The sequence below is a fragment of the Trachypithecus francoisi genome, unplaced genomic scaffold (assembly GCF_009764315.1).
Source record: "Trachypithecus francoisi isolate TF-2019V2 unplaced genomic scaffold, Tfra_2.0 Lachesis_group7, whole genome shotgun sequence".
Classification (NCBI taxonomy): domain Eukaryota; kingdom Metazoa; phylum Chordata; class Mammalia; order Primates; family Cercopithecidae; genus Trachypithecus; species Trachypithecus francoisi.
This window is the reverse complement of record NW_022681472.1, coordinates 2,272,501-2,294,506: the sequence shown is the minus strand read 5'-3', so window position 1 is coordinate 2,294,506 and position 22,006 is coordinate 2,272,501. Positions and strand designations below refer to the sequence as shown.

The 22,006-nt window shown below is 40.6% G+C and overlaps 1 protein-coding gene across 7 annotated transcripts in view; it reads right to left on the bottom strand.

The window, feature by feature from the left end:
* Window positions 1–22,006, bottom strand: part of SPIDR (scaffold protein involved in DNA repair) — a 499,470-nt gene that overhangs the window by 264,492 nt on the left and 212,972 nt on the right. Inside the window, exon 1 of one of the 7 annotated variants that reach the window (XM_033203534.1) lies at window positions 2,961–3,232. The exons of the other annotated variants lie outside the window; for them this stretch is intronic. The gene's annotated coding sequence lies outside the window, so the exon portion shown is untranslated. Of the gene's footprint in view, window positions 1–2,960; window positions 3,233–22,006 lie in introns of those variants that run through there. 7 annotated transcript variants of the gene reach the window in all.

The window sequence follows — 22,006 nt, the reverse complement described above, 5'->3', positions numbered from 1 at the left end:
CGAAGATAGAATATTGCTGAACAGCGAGTGTACCTGTCTGATTCTTTCTTTGGAAGTTTCCTCTCAGGGGTGACGCCACCCTGTGAGGTGTGGGGTGTCAGACTGCCCTAGTGGGGGATGTCTCCCAGCTAGGCTACTCAGGGGTCAGGGACCCACCTGAGCAGGCAGTCTGTCCGTTCTCAGATCTCACCCTCCGCGTTTGGAGATCCACGGCTCTCCCCAAAGCTGTCAGACAGAGTCGTTCGCGTCTGCGGCGGCCCCGCTCTTTCCCCTAAGGACTGCAGCTGTGCGCTGTCCGCAGAGGTAGAGTCTACAGAGACAGGCAGGCTTCCTTGAGCTGCTGTGAGCTCCACCCAGTTCGAGCTTCCCAGCGGCTTTGTTTACCTACTTAAGCCTCAGCAATGGCGGGCGCCCCTCCCCCAGCCTCGCTGCTGCCTTGCGGATAGATCGCCGCAGACGGCTGTGTTAGCAGTGAGGGAGGCTCCGTGGGCGTGGGACCCTCCCGGCCAGGTGTGGGATATATTCTCCTGGTGTGCCTGTTCCTTAAAGCGCAGTATTGGGGTGGGAGTTACCCGATTTTCCAGGTGTGTGTGTCTCAGTTCCCCTGGCTAGGAAAAGGGATTCCTTCCCCCTTGCGCTTCCAGGTGAGGCGATGCCTCGCCCTGCTTCAGCTCACGCTGGTCAGGCTGCAGCAGCTGACCGCACCGATTGTCCGGCACTCCCTAGAGAGATGACCCCAGTACCTCAGTTGAAAATGCAGAAATCACCGGTCTTCTGTGTCGCTCGTGCTGGGAGTTGGAGACTGGAGCTGTTCCTATTCGGCCATCTTGCTCCGCCCCTCCATAACTTGTGCAGGTTGAATGAGCTGGTCACCTGTGAAGTGGCAGCCTCAAACACCTGATGTGCACAGAGCGCCAGTGGAGAGTAGCCCCAACAATTTACTTCTTATCTGTTTGGGTCATTTTATGTGTGTCTTCTTGGCTCTGGTACCAATACACTTATTATTTCCTTTCCTCTTCATAGTTAAAACTGAATGTAAAGTCAGCACTGCATTCTCCAAGTGATACAAAAGGCAAGAAACATGTAGCCTTTTATTATAATTCTTTCACAGAAAAGCGTTACATTCAAATGCTTAGGTACATACAAGGCTACCAATTACCTAAAGATTATCAAAGTGATATTTTACTTGCAGTTTTAATTGTAATAGAAATTATTCTTTAAATTAGTGCATGGCTTTAAAGATCACTGCATGATCTTTGGATTATTTTAATTACAAAATAATGGTCTGACACACAACTATTCCTCAATATCTGTTTCTTTACATGAAAGGTAGGAAAGAAGTTAAAAATAAAGTAAGTATGAGACCAGACATCTTTGCTATCTTTCATGACTACACTCTAATCGGAGCATGCTCTGGGCCCGGCAGGGCATGCCTTGGGAGAACAGTGAATTGAGGGCAGGGTGTGCTACCAGCCTGTTTTCCTAGCAGATCTGCTAATCCAGGAGAGAAGGGACCAGGCAGGTATACGAACTCAGCTACATTCATCTTCTGAGCTGCATGTGAGGACAATGTTGCTGTTTCAAGTGGTACAAATAAAAAGTTTCTTTTCCCAACACACACTCTTTTTTCTTGGAGACAGGGTCTCGCTCTGTCACCCAGGTTGAGTGCAGTGGCGTGATCTCGGCTCACTGCAAACTGCAAGCTTTGCCTCCCGGGTTCACGCCACTCTCCTGCCTCAGCCTCCCGAGTAGCTGGGACAACAGGAGCCCGCCACCACGCCCAACTAATTTTTTGTATTTTTAGTAGAAACGGGGTTTCACTATGTTAGCCAGGATGGTTTTCGATCTCCTGACCTCATGATCTGCCCGCCTCGGCCTCCCAAAGTGCTGGAATTACAGGCGTGAGCCACCGCGCCCAGCCTCCCAACAGACTCTCTTATTTGTCCACTGTCATCTTAGTAGGTGAAGAAAACCTATGAAACACTTCCAGAACATCAAGCTGCTTTACCAGAGGTCTAAAGGAGCTTAAAGCAACATAACAGAATTGGCTTTCCATAACTTTGTGTTTTTGAAACTACTGGGAAAAATGACAATAGATAAAACCCAAGCTGACCTAAAAGCCAAAGAATTAAATGTTAATTATGGCTTAGCCACAGATGTAACTACTTTCAGCAAATCAACTACACTTAAAAACTCTGTACTCTTATCTGTAACATGAAAATAACAAATTCTACTGACATTCTACAAAAGAGGGCAGGTAATCAATTCTCTGTTGGACTGAATTCTCATTTCTTAAATCAATTCTTTAAAAAAGCTTAGGATTCTAGATGTTGGAATAAAATCAAACAGGTGTTTCATCTTGTTGACACAGAAAAATCTCTGAGGCCAACTTTGAAAAGGGAAGAAATTGAGAACTCCATTTTCATATTACTGACTTGTCTGAAGGAGAAAATATGCCAGACGGCAGCCTGACCAGTTCACAGATCTCCTAAAGGCAAAGAGCTGCCACCAGAAAGAGAACCAACACTCAGAACTACTCCTGAGAGTGTGATGTTGTGACTGGAGCTAGAATAATAGGCACTGGCATTCCCACATTCTTACCCTTTGCATCATTCTCATAAGATTGTATCTCTCAAAGAGCTAAAGATGGCATATTTATAGAGAAAAATTATTAAGTAAGCCCAAAATAAATAAGACATTCATTTTCAAAATACTACTTCTGAATTTTCAGAATACACATGGGTATTCTACACAGAATTAAAAGACCTATTTTATGAGAACTATACTCCATAATATGCTGAGGATTCATGGTCAAATATATAGAAAGACAGGACCTCCACTTAGCAATCATTCATCAGACAGGTTTGATATTTTTCCTTTTGGTCAGTTTTTTTCACTCAATAAGGAATGCTGAAGGGATTCTAGATAGCATGACCACACAGGTTGGAAAGAGAACTCACCCACATGAGAACAACTGGAAGCCCAGCGATCATGCCTGCTCGTGTTCTCCTTGTCTGCTTGGCACTAATTTAGCAAGAGAGCACTACTGTTGAGTGAACACCGCCCACCTCTCCTACTGTAAGCCCTCTGGCCTATAAGATGTGGACAAGAATAAAAACTTTCCAACCATTTGTGTCTTAGCTGGGGTAGGAAGATCCACTGAACCATGTATTTTCATAGCTGCAAATACTACCATACAAATTCCCATTCTCCTCCGGGTTTCTCACAAATCAGTTGGGATCTAATTTCTAGATCCTGTGAGAAAATACGAAGACTACACGGCTACACTGGTCTTGCAAAGCCAAGATTTCCACTTAAGCCACAAATCATACTTGCCTCACTCCAGAAGCTCATAGTGTAGAAAAAAAGAGAGACATGCCACCACAGATCCTATTGAATGTGCTAAAATAGATGCGTGTGGAAGGCACCATGGTGCCATGCAGAATAGAGGGACCAAGTACGTCCAGTGTTGGGAAAACGATAGCAGTGAAGGTACAAAGAAAAGGAGCAGAAGAATTATGAGCTTTTCAGGCAGACCAGCAGTAGGAAAGGCTACTCCAGGAAGAATTAACAGAGCCCACAAAGCAGGGAGACATGATGGGAACCCTTGGTGGTCACAATAAGCCCCTATCATTTTGAGAACAAGCCAAGTCAAAGGCCACCTCTATCCTAATCCCTTGCCTTTAGCTTATAGATTATGTTGAAAAAAGAAAGTAAGCTAGAAAAAGTAAGGAAAACCTTCATTCTAGCTGGGACATGTGTGGGTGTAGCATATTCTGCTTCTACGCTGTGAACTCACAGAGGACAGAGAATATGCTTGCCTCCAAGACCTTGTAAGATAGAATAAATCTGTATTAAATTATAAAATATTTTGTTCATATATATAATTAACCTGATGGGTGTGTTATGTGTCCAAAAGCACGAGTGTGCTAAGTGGTATGTTCTTCCAGGTGGCAGCCCTGGCGAGAGTGCAGGGGCTGGCACAGCCTGGCCATCCAGGCAATCGCAGGTTGTACTGAGGCCAGTAGCTCAGGGGTGTGCTGGTTAACACCCAACCCCCAGAAGACCACCGCCAGAAAGGAAAGATTTTCTTAAGCAGTGAAACTGTTTGCTTTTCCAGTCTTTACCTTTGTGATAAAGAATACAAATGGACCCATTGAGAGGCTGCATTAGATATGAAGCATTCCATTCATTCAATAATGTTTAATATTTAACCATAAGTTTATTGCTCTAACTGTAAAGTTCTTACTAGGGCTTCAAAGCTGTATCAAAACTATCTTATACCTCTGACAAGTAATTACTTGGGTTGTTGCATCAAAATTACTTATTTTGAGGTCAGTGATGTCTAGCTTCTCTGAAGTAAATAAACTGTGCTCTAGGTAGAAAAAGTACAGTATCCTCTCAATAACTCACATTCTTTCAGAAACAAAACAGCACATTTCACCTCTATGACTTCACTTAGTTTACACTACATGTGTGATATCAGCAGTGTTTTACTTGATCCTTGAACACCTGGAATACTCTGCAAAATTATGTTACAATTCTCTGAAGAATATCTCCTGGGCCCCACTGGCCCCTGAACCCAGAACACTCTCCTGGAACGTTAGTCATCACTCCTCCCTCTGTGGCCACCTCATCAGTGGTCTCAACAGAGTGTCCACCCTTCAGGTCAATCAGACACAAGCTCTCCACCAAGCCTTCTTGAGTTACACCATCAGACCTTGCAGGGTGACAGTCATCATCCCAATCTCTCCTAGGACAGAATGTGAAGGAGAGGTTAGCCCCAGAGCAGCAGACTTGCACACGGATGTCTACAACAAGCTGCAGCTTTGTTCAATACAGCAAGGCCTTGACTGCAGCCTTCCTGTGCAGCATTTACTACTTTCAGGGAGACTCTATAGAAAATGGGGGAAGATACGGAATAACTCTGAGGGTTGCTACAAGGTTAAAGGAGATTCAGGAATTGGGCACTGTACTGGCATACAGTGAACATGAATGTAAAAGTTTGCAATCACCACTCTTGTACTATTTATAAGTCTAATAATTAATCAGTTGGAGCATAACTGGCATTTTGGAACCTTGTGCGCTCACAGACATTACAATAAAGGAATTATTGCCCTTAATTCAATATACCCATTCCTAATATGAGAACTAAGTTTTACTAAATATTTTATTGTAAACTGTAAACGTACTACACAAGTATGAATTTGGGTTAGAAAACTAATTTATGAACTGAAACAAACACCAGAGAAGAAGTAGCCAATAATAACTTTTAATTGCTCCCTTCTCTTTTTATATCTATTTTTATTGTCATAAAACATATCATCATTTTGACCATTTTAAGTGGACTATTCTGAGGCATTAAGTATATACATGATATTATATATAACCTTCAACATTATCTATTTCCAGAACACTTTCATTTCCTGAACTGTTTTCCTTAGTAATTGTGCCTTCTTATATTTCCAGCAGAAGTGCAAAAGCATTCCAATTTCTCTGCATCTTTGCCAACAATTGTTATTCTCAGTGGTCTTTGATCAAAAAGTGGTATCTCATTGTGGCTTTGATTTGCATTACCCTAATGACTACGATATAGAGTGTTTTTCATGTGTTTATTGGCAATTAGTATATCTTTTTTGGATAAATGTCCATTATAATCTTTTGCTTGTTTTTGAAGTGGGCTGTTTTTTTTTTTTTTTTTGACATTGAATTATCAGAGTTCCCTATATATTCCGGATAGTAATCCATTAGCAGATACACAATTTGAAAATCTTTTCACACTGTATGGGTTGACTTTTCATTCTTCGGAGAGTGTTTTTTGATGCAGGAAACTTTCAAATTTTGATAAAGTTCAACTTACCTATTTTTTTCCTTTGTTGCCTGTGTTTTTGGTGTCATATCCAAGAAATCACTGCCAAATCCAGTGTCATCAAGACATTCCCCTATATTTTCATCTAATGGTTTTATAGTTTTGGCTCTTAAGGGTTTCAGTCTTTAATCTATTTTAAGTTGATTTTTGTATATGGTGTAAAACAAGGGCTCAATGTCATTAATTTGCACAGGGATTTCCAACTTTCCCATTTGTTGAAAAAGACTGTTTTTCATATTGAATGATCATAGTGCCCTTGTCAAAATTCACTTCATGGTCAGGCGTGGTAGCTCGGAACTGACCAGCAGTTTGGGAGGCTGAGGTGAGCAGATTACCTGAGATCAGGAGTTCGAGCCTGAGCAACATGGTAAAACCCTGTCTCTATAAAAATACAAAAATTAGCCAGGCATAGTAGTGGGTGCCTGTAATCCCAGCTACTTGGGAGGCTGAGGCAGGAGAACTGCTTAAATCTGGGAGGCAGAGGTTGCGGTGAGCTGAGATTGTGTCTCTGTGCTCCAGCCTGGACGGAAGAGCAAGATTCCATCTAAAAACAAAAAACAAAAAACAAAAAACAAAAACAAAAACAAAAAACAAAAACAAAAACAAGAAACAAAAACAAAACTCACTTCACCATATGTGTAAGAGTTCTTATTTGTGGGTCCTCTAATTCTATGCCATTGATCTCTATCTCTCTCCTTATACTATTACCCTAGCGTTCTGTTGTTGTTGTTGAGACAGAGTCTCGCTCTGTTGCCCAGGCTGGAGGGCAGTGGCACCATCTCAGCTCACCGCAAGCTCCACCTCCCGGGTTCACGCCATTCTCCTGCCTCAGCCTCCCGAGTAGCTGGGACTACAGGTGACCGCCACCACACCTGGCAAAGTTTTTTTTTTGTATTTTTAGTAGAGACGGGGTTTCACCGTCTTAGCCAGGATGGTCTCGATCTCCTGACCTCGTGATCTGCCCATCTCAGCCTCCCAAAGTGCTAGGATTACAGGCGTGAGCCACCATGCCTGGCAAGTACCCTAGTGTTTTAATTGCTGTAGATTTATATTAAGATTTGAAATCAGGAATTGTGAGTCCTACATATTTGTTCTTCATTTTCAAAATTATTTTGGCTACTTGAGGTCTGCTGATAGTCCATATGAATATTCGAATAGATTTTCTACAAAAATGCTGTTGGAATTTTGATAGGGATTGCATTGAACCTGTAGACTGCTTGCTAGGATACTGGCATCTTAACAATATTAAAGCCTGAAATTCATGAACATGGGATGTCCTTATATTTATTTATGTCTTCCTTAATTTCTTTCAGCAATGTTTTGTAGTTTTCTTCTTTACCTTTTAAGTTCAGGGGTACATGTACAGGTTTGTTATATAGGTAACATATAATAGAAATTTGTTGTACAGATTATTTCATCACCTAGGTATTAAGCCTAGTACTCATTAGTTATTTTTCCTGATCCTCTTCCTCCTTCCACCCACCCTCTGGTAGGCCACCATGTCTGTTGTTCCTCTCTGTGTGTCAATGTGTTCTTATAATTTAGTGCCCACTTATAAGTGAGAACATGTGGTATTTGGTTTCCTGTTCACACATTAGTTTGCTTAGGATAATAGCCTCTAGCTCCATCCATGTTTCTGTAAAATCATGACCTAGTTTTTTTTTTTTTTTATGGTTGCATGGTATTCTGTAGTTTATACATACCACATTTTCTTTGTTCAGGCTACCACTGATGGGCATTTAGGTTGATTCCATTTTTTCGCTATTGTCAACAGTGCTACAACAAACATGCTTGCCTGTGTCTTTATGGTAGAATGATTTATATTCCTTTGGGTATATACACCCAGTAATGGGATTTCTGAGTCAAATGAGAGTTCTGATTTTAGCTCTTTGAGGAATGGCAACGGTGTTTTCCACAGAAAGGGCAATATTGTTTTCCACAATGGTTGAAGGAATTTACACTTCCACCAAAGTGTACAAATGTTCCTTTTTCTCCACAACCTTGCCAGCATTTGTTATTTTTTGACTTTTTAATAATAACCACTCTAACTGGTGTAAGACGGTATCTCATTGTGGTTCTGACGTGCATTTCTCTAATTATAAGTGATGTTCAGCTTTTTTTCATATGCTTGTTGGCCATATGAATGTCTTCTTTTGAAAAGTGTCTGTTCATGTCATTTGCTTACTTTTTAAAGAGGCTTTTTTTTTTCCTTGCAAATATGTTTAAGTTCCTTATAAATGATGGATATTAGACCTTTGTCAATGTGTAGTCTGCAAAATTTTTCTCCCTTTCTGTAGGCTGTTGATAGTTGTCTCTGTTGATAGTTTCTTTTGCCGTGCAGAAGCTCTTTCATTTAATTAGATCCCATATGTCAATTTTTTCCTTTTGTTGCAATTGCTACTGGTGTCTTCAGAATGAAATCTTTGCCTAAATCTTATGTCTAGAGGGTGCTGCCTGGGTTGTCTTGCAGGGTTTTTATCGTTTTAAGTTTTACATTTAAGTTTTTGATCCATCTTGAGTTGATTTTTACATATGGTGTAAGGAAAGGGTCCAAGGCTCAATCTTCCACATGTGGTTTATCCCAACACCATTTATTGAATGGAGTCCTTTTCCCAAAGCCTGTTTTTGTCAGCACTGCCAAGGATTAGATGATTGTAGGTGTGCGGCCTTATTTTTGGGTTGTTTATTCTGTTCCACTGGTCTATGTGTCTGCTTTTGTACCAGTACTATGCTGTTTTTGTTACTGCAGCCCTTTTGTATAGATTGAAGTCAGGTAGCATGATACCTCCAGCTTTGTTCTTTTTGCACAGGACTGCCTTGGCTATTTGGGCTCATTTCTGGATACATGTGAATTTGAAAATAGTTTTTATTAGTTAAGTGAAAAATGTCATTGGTAGTTTGATAGGAATAGCATTGAAATCTGTAAATTACTTTTGGCAGTATGGTCATGTTAATGCTATTGATTCTTCCTATTCATGAGCATGGAATATTTTTCCATTTATTTGTGTCATCACTGATTTCTTTGAGCAGTGTTTTGTAGTGCTCATCTAGAGATCTTTCACCTACTTGGTCAGTTCTATTCCTAGGTATTTTATTCTTTTTGTGGTAAGTGTGATTGGGATTTGCATTCCTGATTTGGCTCTCAGCTTGATGGCTGTTGGTGTACAGAAATGCTAGTAAATTTTGCACACTGATTTTGCATCCTGAGACTTTGCTGAAGCTGTTTATCAGCTTAAGGAGCTTTTGGGCCAAGACTATGGAGTTTTCTAGATAGAGGATCATGTCTTCTGCAAACAGGAATAATTTGATTTCCTCTATTCCTATTCAGATGTCTTTTATTTATTTCTCTTGCCTGATTGCCCTGGCCAGGGCTTCCAATACTATGTTGAATAGGAGTCGTGAGAGAGGGCATCCTTGTCTTGGGCTGGTTTTCAAGGGGAATGCTTCCCACTTTTGCCCATTCAGTATGATGCTAGTTGTGGGGTTTTTACAGATGGCTCTTCTTATTTTGAGGTATGTTCCTTCAATGTGTAATTCAGAGTTTTAACATGAAAAGGTTTTGAATTTTATCAAGAGCGTTTTCTGCATCTATTGAGATAATCATGTGGTTTTTTGTCTTTAGTTCTGTTTATGTGATGGATCACATTTATTGATTTGAATATGTTGAACCAATCTTTCATCCCAGGGATAAAGCCAACTTGATCATGGTGGATAAGCTTTTTGATATACTGCTGGATTCAGTTTGCCAGTATTTTGTTTAGGATTTTTGCATCGATGTTCAGCAAATATATTGGCCTGAAGTTTTCTTTTTTGTTGTGTCTGTGCCAGGTTTTGATATTTGCATGATGCTGGCCTCATAGAATGAGATGGGGATGAATCCCTCCTCCTCAATTTTTTGGAATAGTTTCAGTAGGAATGATACCAGCTCTTCTTTGTACATCTGGTAGAACTCAGCTGCGAATCTGTCTGGTCCTGGGCTTTTTTTGGTTGGCAGAGTATTTATTACTGACTCGATTTTGGAGCTCACTACTGGTCTGTTCAAGAATTCCATTTCTTCCTAGTTCAGTCCTGGGAGGGTGTATGCATCCAGGAATTTATCCATTTCCTCTACATTTTCTAGTTTCTTTGCATAGAAATGTTCATAATATTCTCTGATGGTTATTTGTATTTCTGTGGGGTCAGTGGTGATATCACCTTTGTGATTTCTAATTGTGTTAATTTGGATCTTCTCTTTTCTTCTGTTTAGTCTAGCTAGCAGTCTATTATATTAGTTTTTTTTTTTTTTTTCAAAAAAATCAACACCAAGATTCACTGATCTTTTGAAAGATTTCTCATGTCTTGATCACCTTCAGTTCAGGTCTGATTTTGGTTATTTCTTATCTTCTGCTAGCTTTTGAGTTGGTTTGCTTTTGGTTTTCTAGTTCTTTTAGTTGTGATGTCAGGTTGTTAAATTGAAATTTTTCTTTTTTTTTTTTTTTTTTTGTATTTTTCGTAGAGATGGGGTTTCGCCATGTTAACCAGGCTGGTCTTGAACTCCTGACCTCAAATGATCTGCCTGCCTTGGCCTCCCAAAGTGCTGGGATTACAGGCGTGAGCCACTGAACCTAGTCAATCTTTCTAACTTTTTTTTTTTTTTTTTTTTTTTTTATCACATATTCCATTTACTGAGGTATCATTTTCATACAGTGAAATGCACAGGTCTTAATTGTAGAGTTCCATGGGGTTTGACAAATGAATATCCTGAGGAAGATACAGAGTACTTCCATCCCGTAGAAAGTTTCCCTATACCCCTTCCCGGTTACTCCCACCCCACACCCCCAAAGCAACCATTGATCTGATCTCAATCGCATACATTAGATTTGTCCTGCCAATTATAGAACTTCATAGAAATGGAATTACGTAGAGGATATGTTGGGGGAGGGTCTGGCATTTTTCACTCAGCACAACATTTTTTAACACCCACCTTTATTGCTGCATATAATTTGTTCCTTTTAGTGCCAGAGCAACTGTGTTTTATAAATGCCTGTCTTAGTCAGTGCAAGATGATATAAAAAGAATACCATAGACTGGGTGGCCTAAACAACGAACTTCATTTCCTCATATCAGAAACTAGGGTCATCACATATGAATTTTAGAGAGACACATTAGTTCAGTCCATAGCATTCTACCCCTGGCCCCCCAAAATTCATGTCCTTCTCATGTGCCAAACACACATGGTCCTCAACATATGATGGTTCAACTTACAATTTTTAAATTTTGAGATGGGTCTATCCGGAAATAAATAACCCCACTGTAAGTTGAAGAGCATCTTCTGATTTTTTGACTTTACCATGGGTTTATCAGGGTCCTGAATGCATTTTTACTTATGATCTTTTTTACTTACTCACACCAGTTAGAATGGCAATCATTAAGAAGTCAGGAAACAACAGGTGTTGGAGAGGATGTGGAGAAATAGGAACACTTTTACACTGTTGGTGGGATTGTAAACTAGTTCAACCATTATGGAAAACAGTATGGCGATTCCTCAAGGATCTAGAACTAGATGTACCATATGATCCAGCCATCCCACTACTGGGTATATACCCAAAGGATTATAAATTACTCTACTACAAAGACACATGCACACGTATGTTTATTGCGGCACTTTCTAACTTTTTGATGTGAGTGTTTAGTGCTACAGATTTCCCTCTTAACACTGCTTTAGCTGTGTCCCAGAGATTCTGGTATGCTGTATCCTTGTTCTCACTAGTTTCAAAGAACTTCTTGATTTCAGCTCTAATTTTGTTATTTACCCAGAAATCATTCAGGAGCAGATTATTCAATTTACATGTAATTGTATGGTTTTGATCAAATTTCTTAGCCTTGATTTCTAATTTGATTGTGCTGTGGTCTGAGAGAATGGCTGTTATGATTTCATTTCTTTTGCATTTACAGAGGAGTGTTTTATGTCTGATTATGTGGTCAATCTTAGAGTATGTGCTATGTAATAATGAGAAGAATGTATATTTGGTAGCTTCTGGGTGGAGAGTTCTGTATCTCTATCAGGTCCATCTGACCCAGGGCTGAGTTTAGGTCCTGAACATCTTTGTTAATTTTCTGCCTCGATGATCTGTTTAATATTATCAGTGGGGTGTTGCCCAGGCAGGAGTGCAGTGGTGCGATCCTGGCTCACTGCAACCTCCATCTCCCAGGTTCAAGAGATTCTTCTGCCTCAGTCTCCCTCAGTAGCTGGGATTACAGACATATGTCACCACACCCAGCTAATTTTTTTGTATTTTTAGTAGAGATGGGGTTTCACTATGTTGGCCAGACTGGTCTCGAACTCCTGATCTCAAATGATACGCCAGCCTTGATCTCCCAAAGTGTTGGGATTACAGTGAGCCACTGTGCCCAGCTGTCTATTAGGCCTTGAATCTTTATCCAGCTTGCCACTCTATGCCTTTTCATTTGGGCACTTAGCCTGTTTCCATTCAAGGTTTGTATTGATATGTGTGGATTTGATCCTGTCATCATGAAGGTAGCTGGTTATTTTGTAGACCTGTCTGGTTGCTTTATAATGTCATTGCTCTGTACTTAAATATCTTATGGTAGTGGCTGATAACGGTCTTTCCTTTAGATATTTAGTGCTTGCCTCAGAAGCTCCTGTAAGTCAGGGGTCAGGTAGTAACAAATTCCCTCAGTATTTGCTTGTCTGAAAAAGATCCTATTTGCCTTCACTTATGAGGCTTAGTCTGGCTGGATACGACATTCTTGGTTGGAATTTCTTTCTTTAAGAATGTTGAGTGGTTAGGCCCAGTGGCTCATGCCCATAATCCTAACACTTTGGGAGAACAAGGCAGGCGGATCACCTGAGGTCAGGAGTTCAAGACCAGCCTGGCCAACATGGCGAAATTTCATTTCTACTAACAACAGAAAAATTAGCCAGGCATGGTGGTGCATGCCTCTAGTCCCAGCTACTTGGGAGGCTGAGGCAGGAGAATCGCTTGAACCCAGGAGGCTGAGGTTGCAGTGAGGCGAAACTTTGCCAAGACACTCCTGCCTGGGTGAGAGAGAGAGAGCAACAGAGCAAGACTCCTTCTCAAAATAGAAAAAATAAAAGAAAAAAGAAAAGAAAAGAAAAGAAAAAAAAAAGCAAAGGAAAAAAGAGGTGAGGTGGGGCAAGGTGGGGCGGGGCGGGGCGAGGCCAAGAGAGGAGAGGAGAAAAGGGGTCTTTGCCTTCTGGGATTCCAGAGGCTTATGGTGAGAGCAGGTTGCTACCTGTCAGTTCAACTCAGCCATTCCCCCAGAATCACCGGGGGCTAGGAAGGAGTCCCAGTATGCAGTAGCCCTGTGCCGGGTTCCCAGCTTCCTATCCCTTCAGCCTGGCTTCTGTTTCTTCCTTCCATCCACTGTCAGTACCTTCCCTCTCAAGATGTGTTAGGAATGCACCAGGTCTTCCTGGTTCCTTGGTGACAGCTGTTCTACCTTAGCTGCATCTAGTTGGCCATCTTGCCCAAATCTGTTTTGTAGTTTTTACTGTAAAAGTCTGGCATCTACTTGGTTAAATTTATTTTCCTAAGTTGTTTTAAAAATACGCTATTATAGTTGATATTGTTTACTTAAATTCATTTTTTAGATTACCCACTGCTATTGATAAAAATCCAACGAATTTTTATGTATTAATCTGCATTGTGCAACTTTCCTCAATTTACTAATGTGCTCTCTCTCTCTCTCTGTGTGTGTGTGTATAATCTTTAGGATTTTCTACATATAAGGTCATGCCATCTCTGAATAGAGATAATTTTATGTCTTTCTTTCCAATCTAGATTCTTTTCTTTTTCTTGCCTAAGTGCTTTGGCCAGAACTTCTGATACTATCTTAAATGGAAATGGTGAAAGCAACCACCTTTGTTTTGTTTCTGATTTTAGAGGGAAAGCTTCTAAGTTGTCATCATTTGGTATATTATCTATGGTTTTTTCATAACTGCTCTATGTTAGGTTGAGGAAGTAATCTTATGCTCCCAGTTTGTTGAGTGTTTTTATCGTAAAGTGTTGGATTCTGTCAAATGCTTTTTCTGCATCAATTAAAACAATTGTATGGTTTTTCTCTTTCATTCCATTAATAGGGTATATTACATGGATTGCTTTTTGTGAACTATCCTTGTATTCTGGGAAATCCCATTTAGACATGGGGTATAACTCTTTTAATATGCTGCTCAATACAATTTGCTAGAATGTTGAGGATTTTTTTAATCAATATTCATCAGGGATAGTAGTCTCCAGTTTTCTTGTAAAATTTTTGTCTAGTTTGTTACCAGGGTAATTCTAGCCTCAGGGAATGTGTTAGGAAGTGGTCCTTTTCCTTCAATTTTTGGGAGGAATTTGAGAACAACTGGTGGTAATTCTTCTTTAAATGTTTGGTAGAATTTACTCATGAATCAATCTGATAGTGAGTCTTTCTTCATTGGAAGGTTTTTGTTTTGTTTTGTTTTGTTTTGAGACAGAGTCTCACTCTGTTGCCCAGGCTGGAGTGCAGTGGTGCAATCTCGGCTCACTGTAAGCTCCACCTCCCAGGTTTATGGCATTCTCCTGCCTCAGCCTCCCGAGTAGCTGGGACTACAGGTGCCCACCACCACACCCAGCTAATTTGTTTGTATTTTTTAGTAGAGATGGGGTTTCACCATGTTAGCCAGGATGGTCTTGATCTCCTGACCTCATGATCTGCCCACCCTGGCCTCCCAAAGTGCTGGGATGACAGGGGCGAGCCACCCCACCCGGCCACTGGAAGGTTTTTCATTACCGATTTAATATCTTTACCAGTTATAGGTCTATTCAGATGTTTTATTTCTTCATGAGTCAGTTCTTGCAGACTGTTTTTGCAGAAAACTGTTCATTTCATCTAGGTTACCCAATTCGTTGGTGTTCAGTTGTTCATAGGATTCCCATATAATCCTTTTCATTTCTGTAAAATCAGTAATAGTCTCTTCTTCAGTTTGATTCTAGTAATTTGACCAGTTTTTTTCCTGGTCAATCTAGCTAAAGTTTGGTCTATTTTGCTGACTCCTGCAAAGATGTGATGATTTTAGAAATGTTCCCTGATTTTCTCTTATGTTTGTCCTCTTTCATCTCCACTCTAATCTTTATTATTTCCATCCTTCTGCTGGCATTGCATGTAGTTTGTTCTTCATTTTTTCTAGTACCTTAACATGTACAGATAGGTTACTGATTTAATATCTTTCTCTTCTTCAATATATGTATTTACATGCATAAATTTCCAACTTCATACTGCTTTCATGTCATCGTGTAAGTTTTGGTACACTATGCTTTTGTTTTCATTCATCTCCATTATTTCTTCTTGGAGATTTCGGGGGAAAATGATGGACAGTAGGCAGGACTAGATTGCAGCCCTTACTCGGACAGACAGGGCAGCTCACAGAGACTCACATCATGAACTTTTGCTCCAGAACTACTGCAGGAATATATCAGGAAAGCCAAGAGAATCCGCAGACCCTCTGAAGGAAGCAGATTGCTCCTTCAGGACCCAAGAGACACCCTAAATACTGTGTTGGTATCATTGGCAGAGAGACCTCAAGACGGTTCACATTATAGGACTCTGCAGATAACCCTCAGTAGCAGTCGAGGGCTTGGCAGCCCTGCTGAATGGCTAGATCCAGAATAGAAATAATAATCACTACAGCTTGGCTCTCAGGAAGCCACATCCCAAAAGGCAGAGAGCACTACATCAAGGGAACACCCTATGGGACAAAAGAATCTGAACAGTAGCCTTGAGTGCCAGATCTTCCCTCTGACATAGCCTATGCAAATAAGAAAAAAACCAGAAAAACAATTCTGGTAATATGACAAAACAAGGTGCTTTAACACTCCCCAAAAATCACACCAGCTCACTAGGAAGGGATCCAAACCAAGAAGAAATCTCTAATTTACCTAAAAAAGAATTCAAAATACCAATTATTAAGCTAATCAAGGAGGCACCAGACAAAGATAAAGTCCAATTTAAGGAAATTTAAAAAGTGATACAAGAAATGAGGGGAGAAATCTTCAGTGAAATAGACAGCATAAATTAAAAAAAAAAAATCACAACTTCAGGAAATAAAACATCGAGAAACGCAAAATGTTCTGGGAAGTCTCAGCAATAAAACTGAACAAGTAGAAGAAAGAATCTCAGAGCTTCAAGACAAGGTTTTTGAATTAACCCAGTCCATCAAAGAGAAAGAAAAAATAATAAAACAAAAAAACACAAAAAAACAAACAGGCCGGGCATGGTGGCTCACACCTGTAATCCCAGCACTTTGGGAGGCCATGGTGGGCAGAGATCATGAGGTCAAGAAATTGAGACCATCCTGGTAAACATGGTGAAACCCCATCTCTACTAGAAATACAAAAATTAGCTGGACGTGGTGGCACATGCCTGTAGTCCCAGATACCTGGGAGGCTGAGGCAGGAGAATAGCTTGAATCCGGGAGTGAGCCGAGATTGTGCCACTGTACTCTAGTCTGGTGATGGAGTGAGACTCCATCTAAAACAAAGAACAAGGCCTCCAAGAAGTTTGGGATTCTGTTAAATGACCAAACCTAAGAATAACTGGTGTTCCCGAGGAAGAAGAAAAATCTAAAAATTTAGAAAACATATTTGGGGGAAAATCAAGAAAAACTTCCCTGGCCTTGCTAGATATCTAGACATCCAAATATAAGAAAGAACACCTGGGAAATTCATCACAAAAGATCATCGTTGAGGCATACTGTCACCGGGTTATTTAAGTCAAAACGAAAAACCTTAAGAGCTGTGAGGCAAAAGTACCAGATAACCTAAAAAGAAAAACTGATCAGATTAACAGCAGATTTCTCAGCAGAAACCCTACAAGATAGAAGGGATTGGGGCCCTTTCTTCAGCCTCCTTAAACAAAACAATTATCAGCCAAGAATTTTGTATTGAGTGAAATTAAGCTTCATAAATGAAGGAAAGATACAGTCTTTTTCAGAAAAACAAATGCTGAGAGAATTTGCCACTACCAAGCCAGCACTACAAGAACTGCCAAATGGAGGTCTAAATCTTGAAACAAATCCTAGAAACACATCAAAGCAGAACCTCTTTAAAGCATAAGTTTTAGAGGAACTATAAAACAAAAATGCAATAATTTAAAAAGGCACCAAGGTATACAGCCAACAAACAGCATGATGAATGAAATAGTATCTCACATCTCAATACTAATGTTGAGTGCAAATGGCTTAAATGCTCCACTTAAAAGAAACAGAATAGCAGAATGGATAAGAGTTCACCAATCAAGTATCTGCTGCTTTCAAGAGACTTAGCTAGCACATGAGGACTCACATAAACTTAAGGCAAAGGGGTGGAAAAAGACATTCCATGGAAATGAACACCAAAAGTGAGCAGGAGTAGCTATTTTTAAAACAGATAAAACAAACTTTAAAGCAACAGCAGTTAAAAAGGACAGAAAACCTGGAAGCACGCCTAAGATGGCCAAATAGGAACAGCTCCAGCCTCCAGTTCCCAGCGTGAGCGACACAGAACACGGATCGATTTCTGCATTTTCAACTGAGGTACCGAGTTCATCTCACTGGGTCGTGTCGGACAGTTGGTGCTGGTCCACGGGTGCAGCCCGACTAGCGAGAACTGAAGCAGGGCGAGGCATCGCCTCACCTGGGAAGCACAAGGGGGAAGGGAATTCCTTTTCTAGCCAAAGGAAATTTGAGACACACAATGCCATGAAAATCGGGTAATTCCCACCCTAATACTGCGCTTTGCCAACAGTCTTAACAAATGGCACACCAGGAGATTATATCCTGCGCCTGGCTCGGAGGGTCCCACGCCCACGGAGCCTCCCTCATTGCTAGCACAGCAGTCTGAGATCTAACTGCAAGGCGGCAGCGAGGCTGGGAGAGGGGCGCCCGTCATTGCTGAGGCTTAAGTAGGTAAACAAAGTCGCTGGGAAGCTCGAACTGGGTGGAGCCCACCACAGCTCAAGGAGGCCGGCCTGCCTCTGTAGACTCCTCCTCTGGGGACAGGTAATAGCTAAACAAAAAGCAGAAACTTCAGCAGAGGTAAATGTCCCCGTCTGACAGCTTTGAAGAGAGCAGTGGATCTCCCAGCATAGAGGCTGAGATCTGAGAACGGACAGACTGCCTGCTCAAGTGAGTCCCTGACCCCTGAGTAGCCTAACTGGGAGACATCCACCACTAGGTGCAGACCTACGCCTCACACCTCACATGGTGGGGTACACCCCTGTGACGAAGCATCCAGAGCAAGAATCAGATAGCAACACTCACTGTTCAGTAATATTCTATCTTCTGCAGCCTCTGCTGCTGATACCCAGGCAAACAGGGTCTGGAGTGGACCTCAAGCAAACTCCAACAGACCTACAGCTGAGGGTCATGATTGTTAGAAGGAAAACTAACAAACAGAAAGGACACCCACACCAAAACCCCATCAGTACGTCACCATCATCAAACACCAAACTCAAATAAAACCACAAAGATGGGGAAAAAGCAGGGCAGAAAAGCTGAAAATTCAAAAAATCAGAGTGCATCTCCTCCTCCAAAGGAACGCAGCTCATCGCCAGCAACGGAACAAAGCTGGATGGAGAACGACTTTGACGAGTTGAGAGAAGAAGGCTTCAGTCGATCAAACTTCTCAGAGCTAAAGAAGGAACTACGTAACCAGTGCAAAGAAACTAAAACCTTGAAAAAAGATGGGACAAATGGCTAACTAGAATTATCAATGTAGACAAGTCCTTCAAAATAATTGAGAGAGATGAAAACGATAACACAAGAACTATATGACAAATGCACAAGCTTCAGTAACTGACTCGATCATCTGGAAGAAAGTATCAGCGATTGAAGATCAAATGAATCAAACGAAGCGAGAAGAGAAGTGTAGAGAAAAAAGAGTAAAAAGAAATGAACAAAACCTCCAAGAAATATGGGATTATGTGAAAAGTCCAAATCTATGTCTCATTGGTATGCCTGAAAGTGACAGGGAAAATGGAACCAAGTTGGAAAACACTTTGCAGGATATCATCCAGGAGAACTTCCGCAACCTAGTAAGGCAGGCCAACATTCAAATTCAGGAAATACAGAGAAGGCCATAAAGATACTCCTCGAGAAGAACAACTCCAAGACACATAATTGTCAGATTCACCAAAGTTGAAATGAAGGAAAAACCAGGTAAGGGCAGCCAGAGAGAAAGGTCGGGTTACCCACAAGGGGAAGCCCATCAGACTAACAGCAGATCTCTCGGCAGAAACTCTACAAGCCAGGAGGGAGTGGGGGCCAACAGTCAACATTCTTAAAGAAAAGAATTTTCAACCCAGAATTTCATATCCAGCCAAATTAAGTTTCATAAGTGAGGGAGAAATAAAATCCTTTACAGATAAGCAAATGCTTAGAGATTTTGTCACCACCAGGCCTGCCCTACAAGAGATCCTGAAGGAAGCACTAAACATGGAAAGGAACAAGAGGTACCAGCCACTGCAAAAACATGTCAAAATGTAAAGTCCATCGATGCTAAGAAACTGCATCAACTAGCGAGCAAAATAACGAGCTCATATCATAATGACAGGATCAAGTTCACACATAACAATATTAACCTTAAATGTAAATGGACTAAATGCTCCAATTAAAAGACACAGACTGGCAAACTGGATAAAGAGTCAAGACCCATCAGTCTGCTATATTCAGGAGACCCATCTCACATGCAGAGACACACATAGGCTCAAAATAAAGGGATGGAGGAAGATCTACCAAGAAAATGGAAAACAAAAAAAAGCAGAGGTTGCAATCCTAGTCTCTGATAAAACAGACTTTAAACCATCAAAGATCAAAAGAGACAAGGCCATTACATAATGGTAAAGGGATCAATTCATCAGGAAGAGCTAACTCTCCTAAATATGTATGCACCCAATATAGGAGCACCCAGATTCATAAAGCAACTCCTTAGAGACTCACAAAGGGACTTAGACTCCCATACAATAATAATGGGAGACTTTAACACCTCACTGTCAACATTAGACAGATCAACGAGACAGAAAGTCAACAAGGATATCCAAGAATTGAACTCAACTCTGCACCACGCAGACCTAATAGACATCTACAGAACTCTCCACCCCAAATCAACAGATACACATTCTTCTCAGCAGCACATCACACTTACTACAAAATTGACCACATAGTTGAAAGTAAAGCACACCTCAGCAAATGTACAAGAACAGAAATTATAACAAACTGTCTCTCAGACAACAGTGCAATCAAACTAGAACTCAGGACTAAGAAACTCAATCAAAACCACTCAACTACATGGAAACTGAACAACCTGCTCCTGAATGACTACTGGGTACATAACGAAATGAAGGCAGAAATAAAGATGTTCTTTGAAATCAATGAGAACAAAGATACAACACACCAGAATCTCTGGGACACATTTAAACAGTGTGTAGAGGGAAATTTATAGCACTAAATACCCATAAGAGAAAGCAGAAAAGATCTAAAATTGACACCGTAGCATCACAATTAAAAGAACTAGAGAAGCAAGAGCAAACACATTCAAAAGCTAGCAGAAGGCAAGAAATAACTAAGATCAGAGCAGAACTGAAGGAGATAGAGACACAAAATACCCTTCAAAAAATCAATGACTCCAGGAGCTACTTTTTTGAAAAGATCAACAAAATTGATAGACTGCTAGCAAGACTAATAAAGAAGAAAAGACAGAAGAATCAAATAAATGCAATAAAAAATGATAAAGGGGATATCACCACCGACCCCATAAAAATACAAACTACCATCAGAGAATACTATAAACACCTCTACGCAAATCAACTAGAAAATCTAGAAGAAATGGATAATTTCCTGGACACTTACACTCTCCCAAGACTAAACCAGGAAGAAGTTGAATCCCTGAATAGACCAATAGCAGGTTTTGAAATTGAGGCAATAATTAATAGCTTACCAACCAAAAAAAGTCCACGACCAGACGGATTCACAGCCGAATTCTACCAGAGGTATGAGGAGGAGGTGGTACCATTCCTTCTGAAACTATTCTAATAGAAAAAGAGGGAATCATCCCTAACTCATTTTACGAGGCCAACATCATTCTGATACCAAAGCCTTACAGAGACGCAACAAAAAAAGAGAATTTTAGATCAATATCCCTGATGAATATCAATACAAAAATCCTCAATAAAATACTGGCAAACCGAATCCAGCAGCACATCAAAAAGCTTATCCACCATGATCAAGTGGGCTTCATCCCTGGGATGCAAGGCTGGTTCAACATACGCAAATCAATAAATGTAATCCAGCATATAAACAGAACCAAAGACAAAAATCACATGATTATCTCAATAGATGCAGAAAAGGCCTTTGACAAAATTCAACAGCCCTTCATGCTAAAAACTCTCAATAAATTCGGTATTGATGGAACGTATCTCAAAATAATAAGAGCTATTTATGACAAACCCACAGCCAATATCATCCTGAATGGGCAAAAACTGGAAGCATTCCCTTTGAAAACTGGCACAAGACATAGATGCCCTCTCTCACCACTCCTATTCAACATAGTGTTGGAAGTTCTGGCCAGGGCAATCAGGCAAGAGAAAGAAATAAAGGGTATTCTGTTAGGAAAAGAAGAAGTCAAATTGTCCCTGTTTGCAGATGACATGATTGCATATTTAGAAAATCCCATCGTCTCAGCCCAAAATCTCCTTAAGCTGATAAGCAACTTCAGCAAAGTCTCAGGATATAAAATCAAATTTATAGCAAAATCACAAGCATTCTTATACACCAGTAACAGACAAACAGAGCCAAATCATGAATGAACTCCCATTCACAATAGCTTCAAAGAGAATAAAATACCTAGGAATCCAACTTACAAGGGATGTAAAGGACCTCTTCAAGGAGAACTACAAACCACTGCTCAGTGAAATAAAACAGGACAAAAACAAATGGAAGAACCTACCATGCTCATGGATAGGAAGAGTCAATATTGTGAAAATGGCCCAAGGTAATTTATAGATTCAATGCCATCCCCATCAAGCTACCAATGACTTTCTTCACAGAATTGGAAAAAACTGATTTAAAGTTCATATGGAACCAAAAAAGACCTCGCACTGCCAAGACAATCCAAGCCA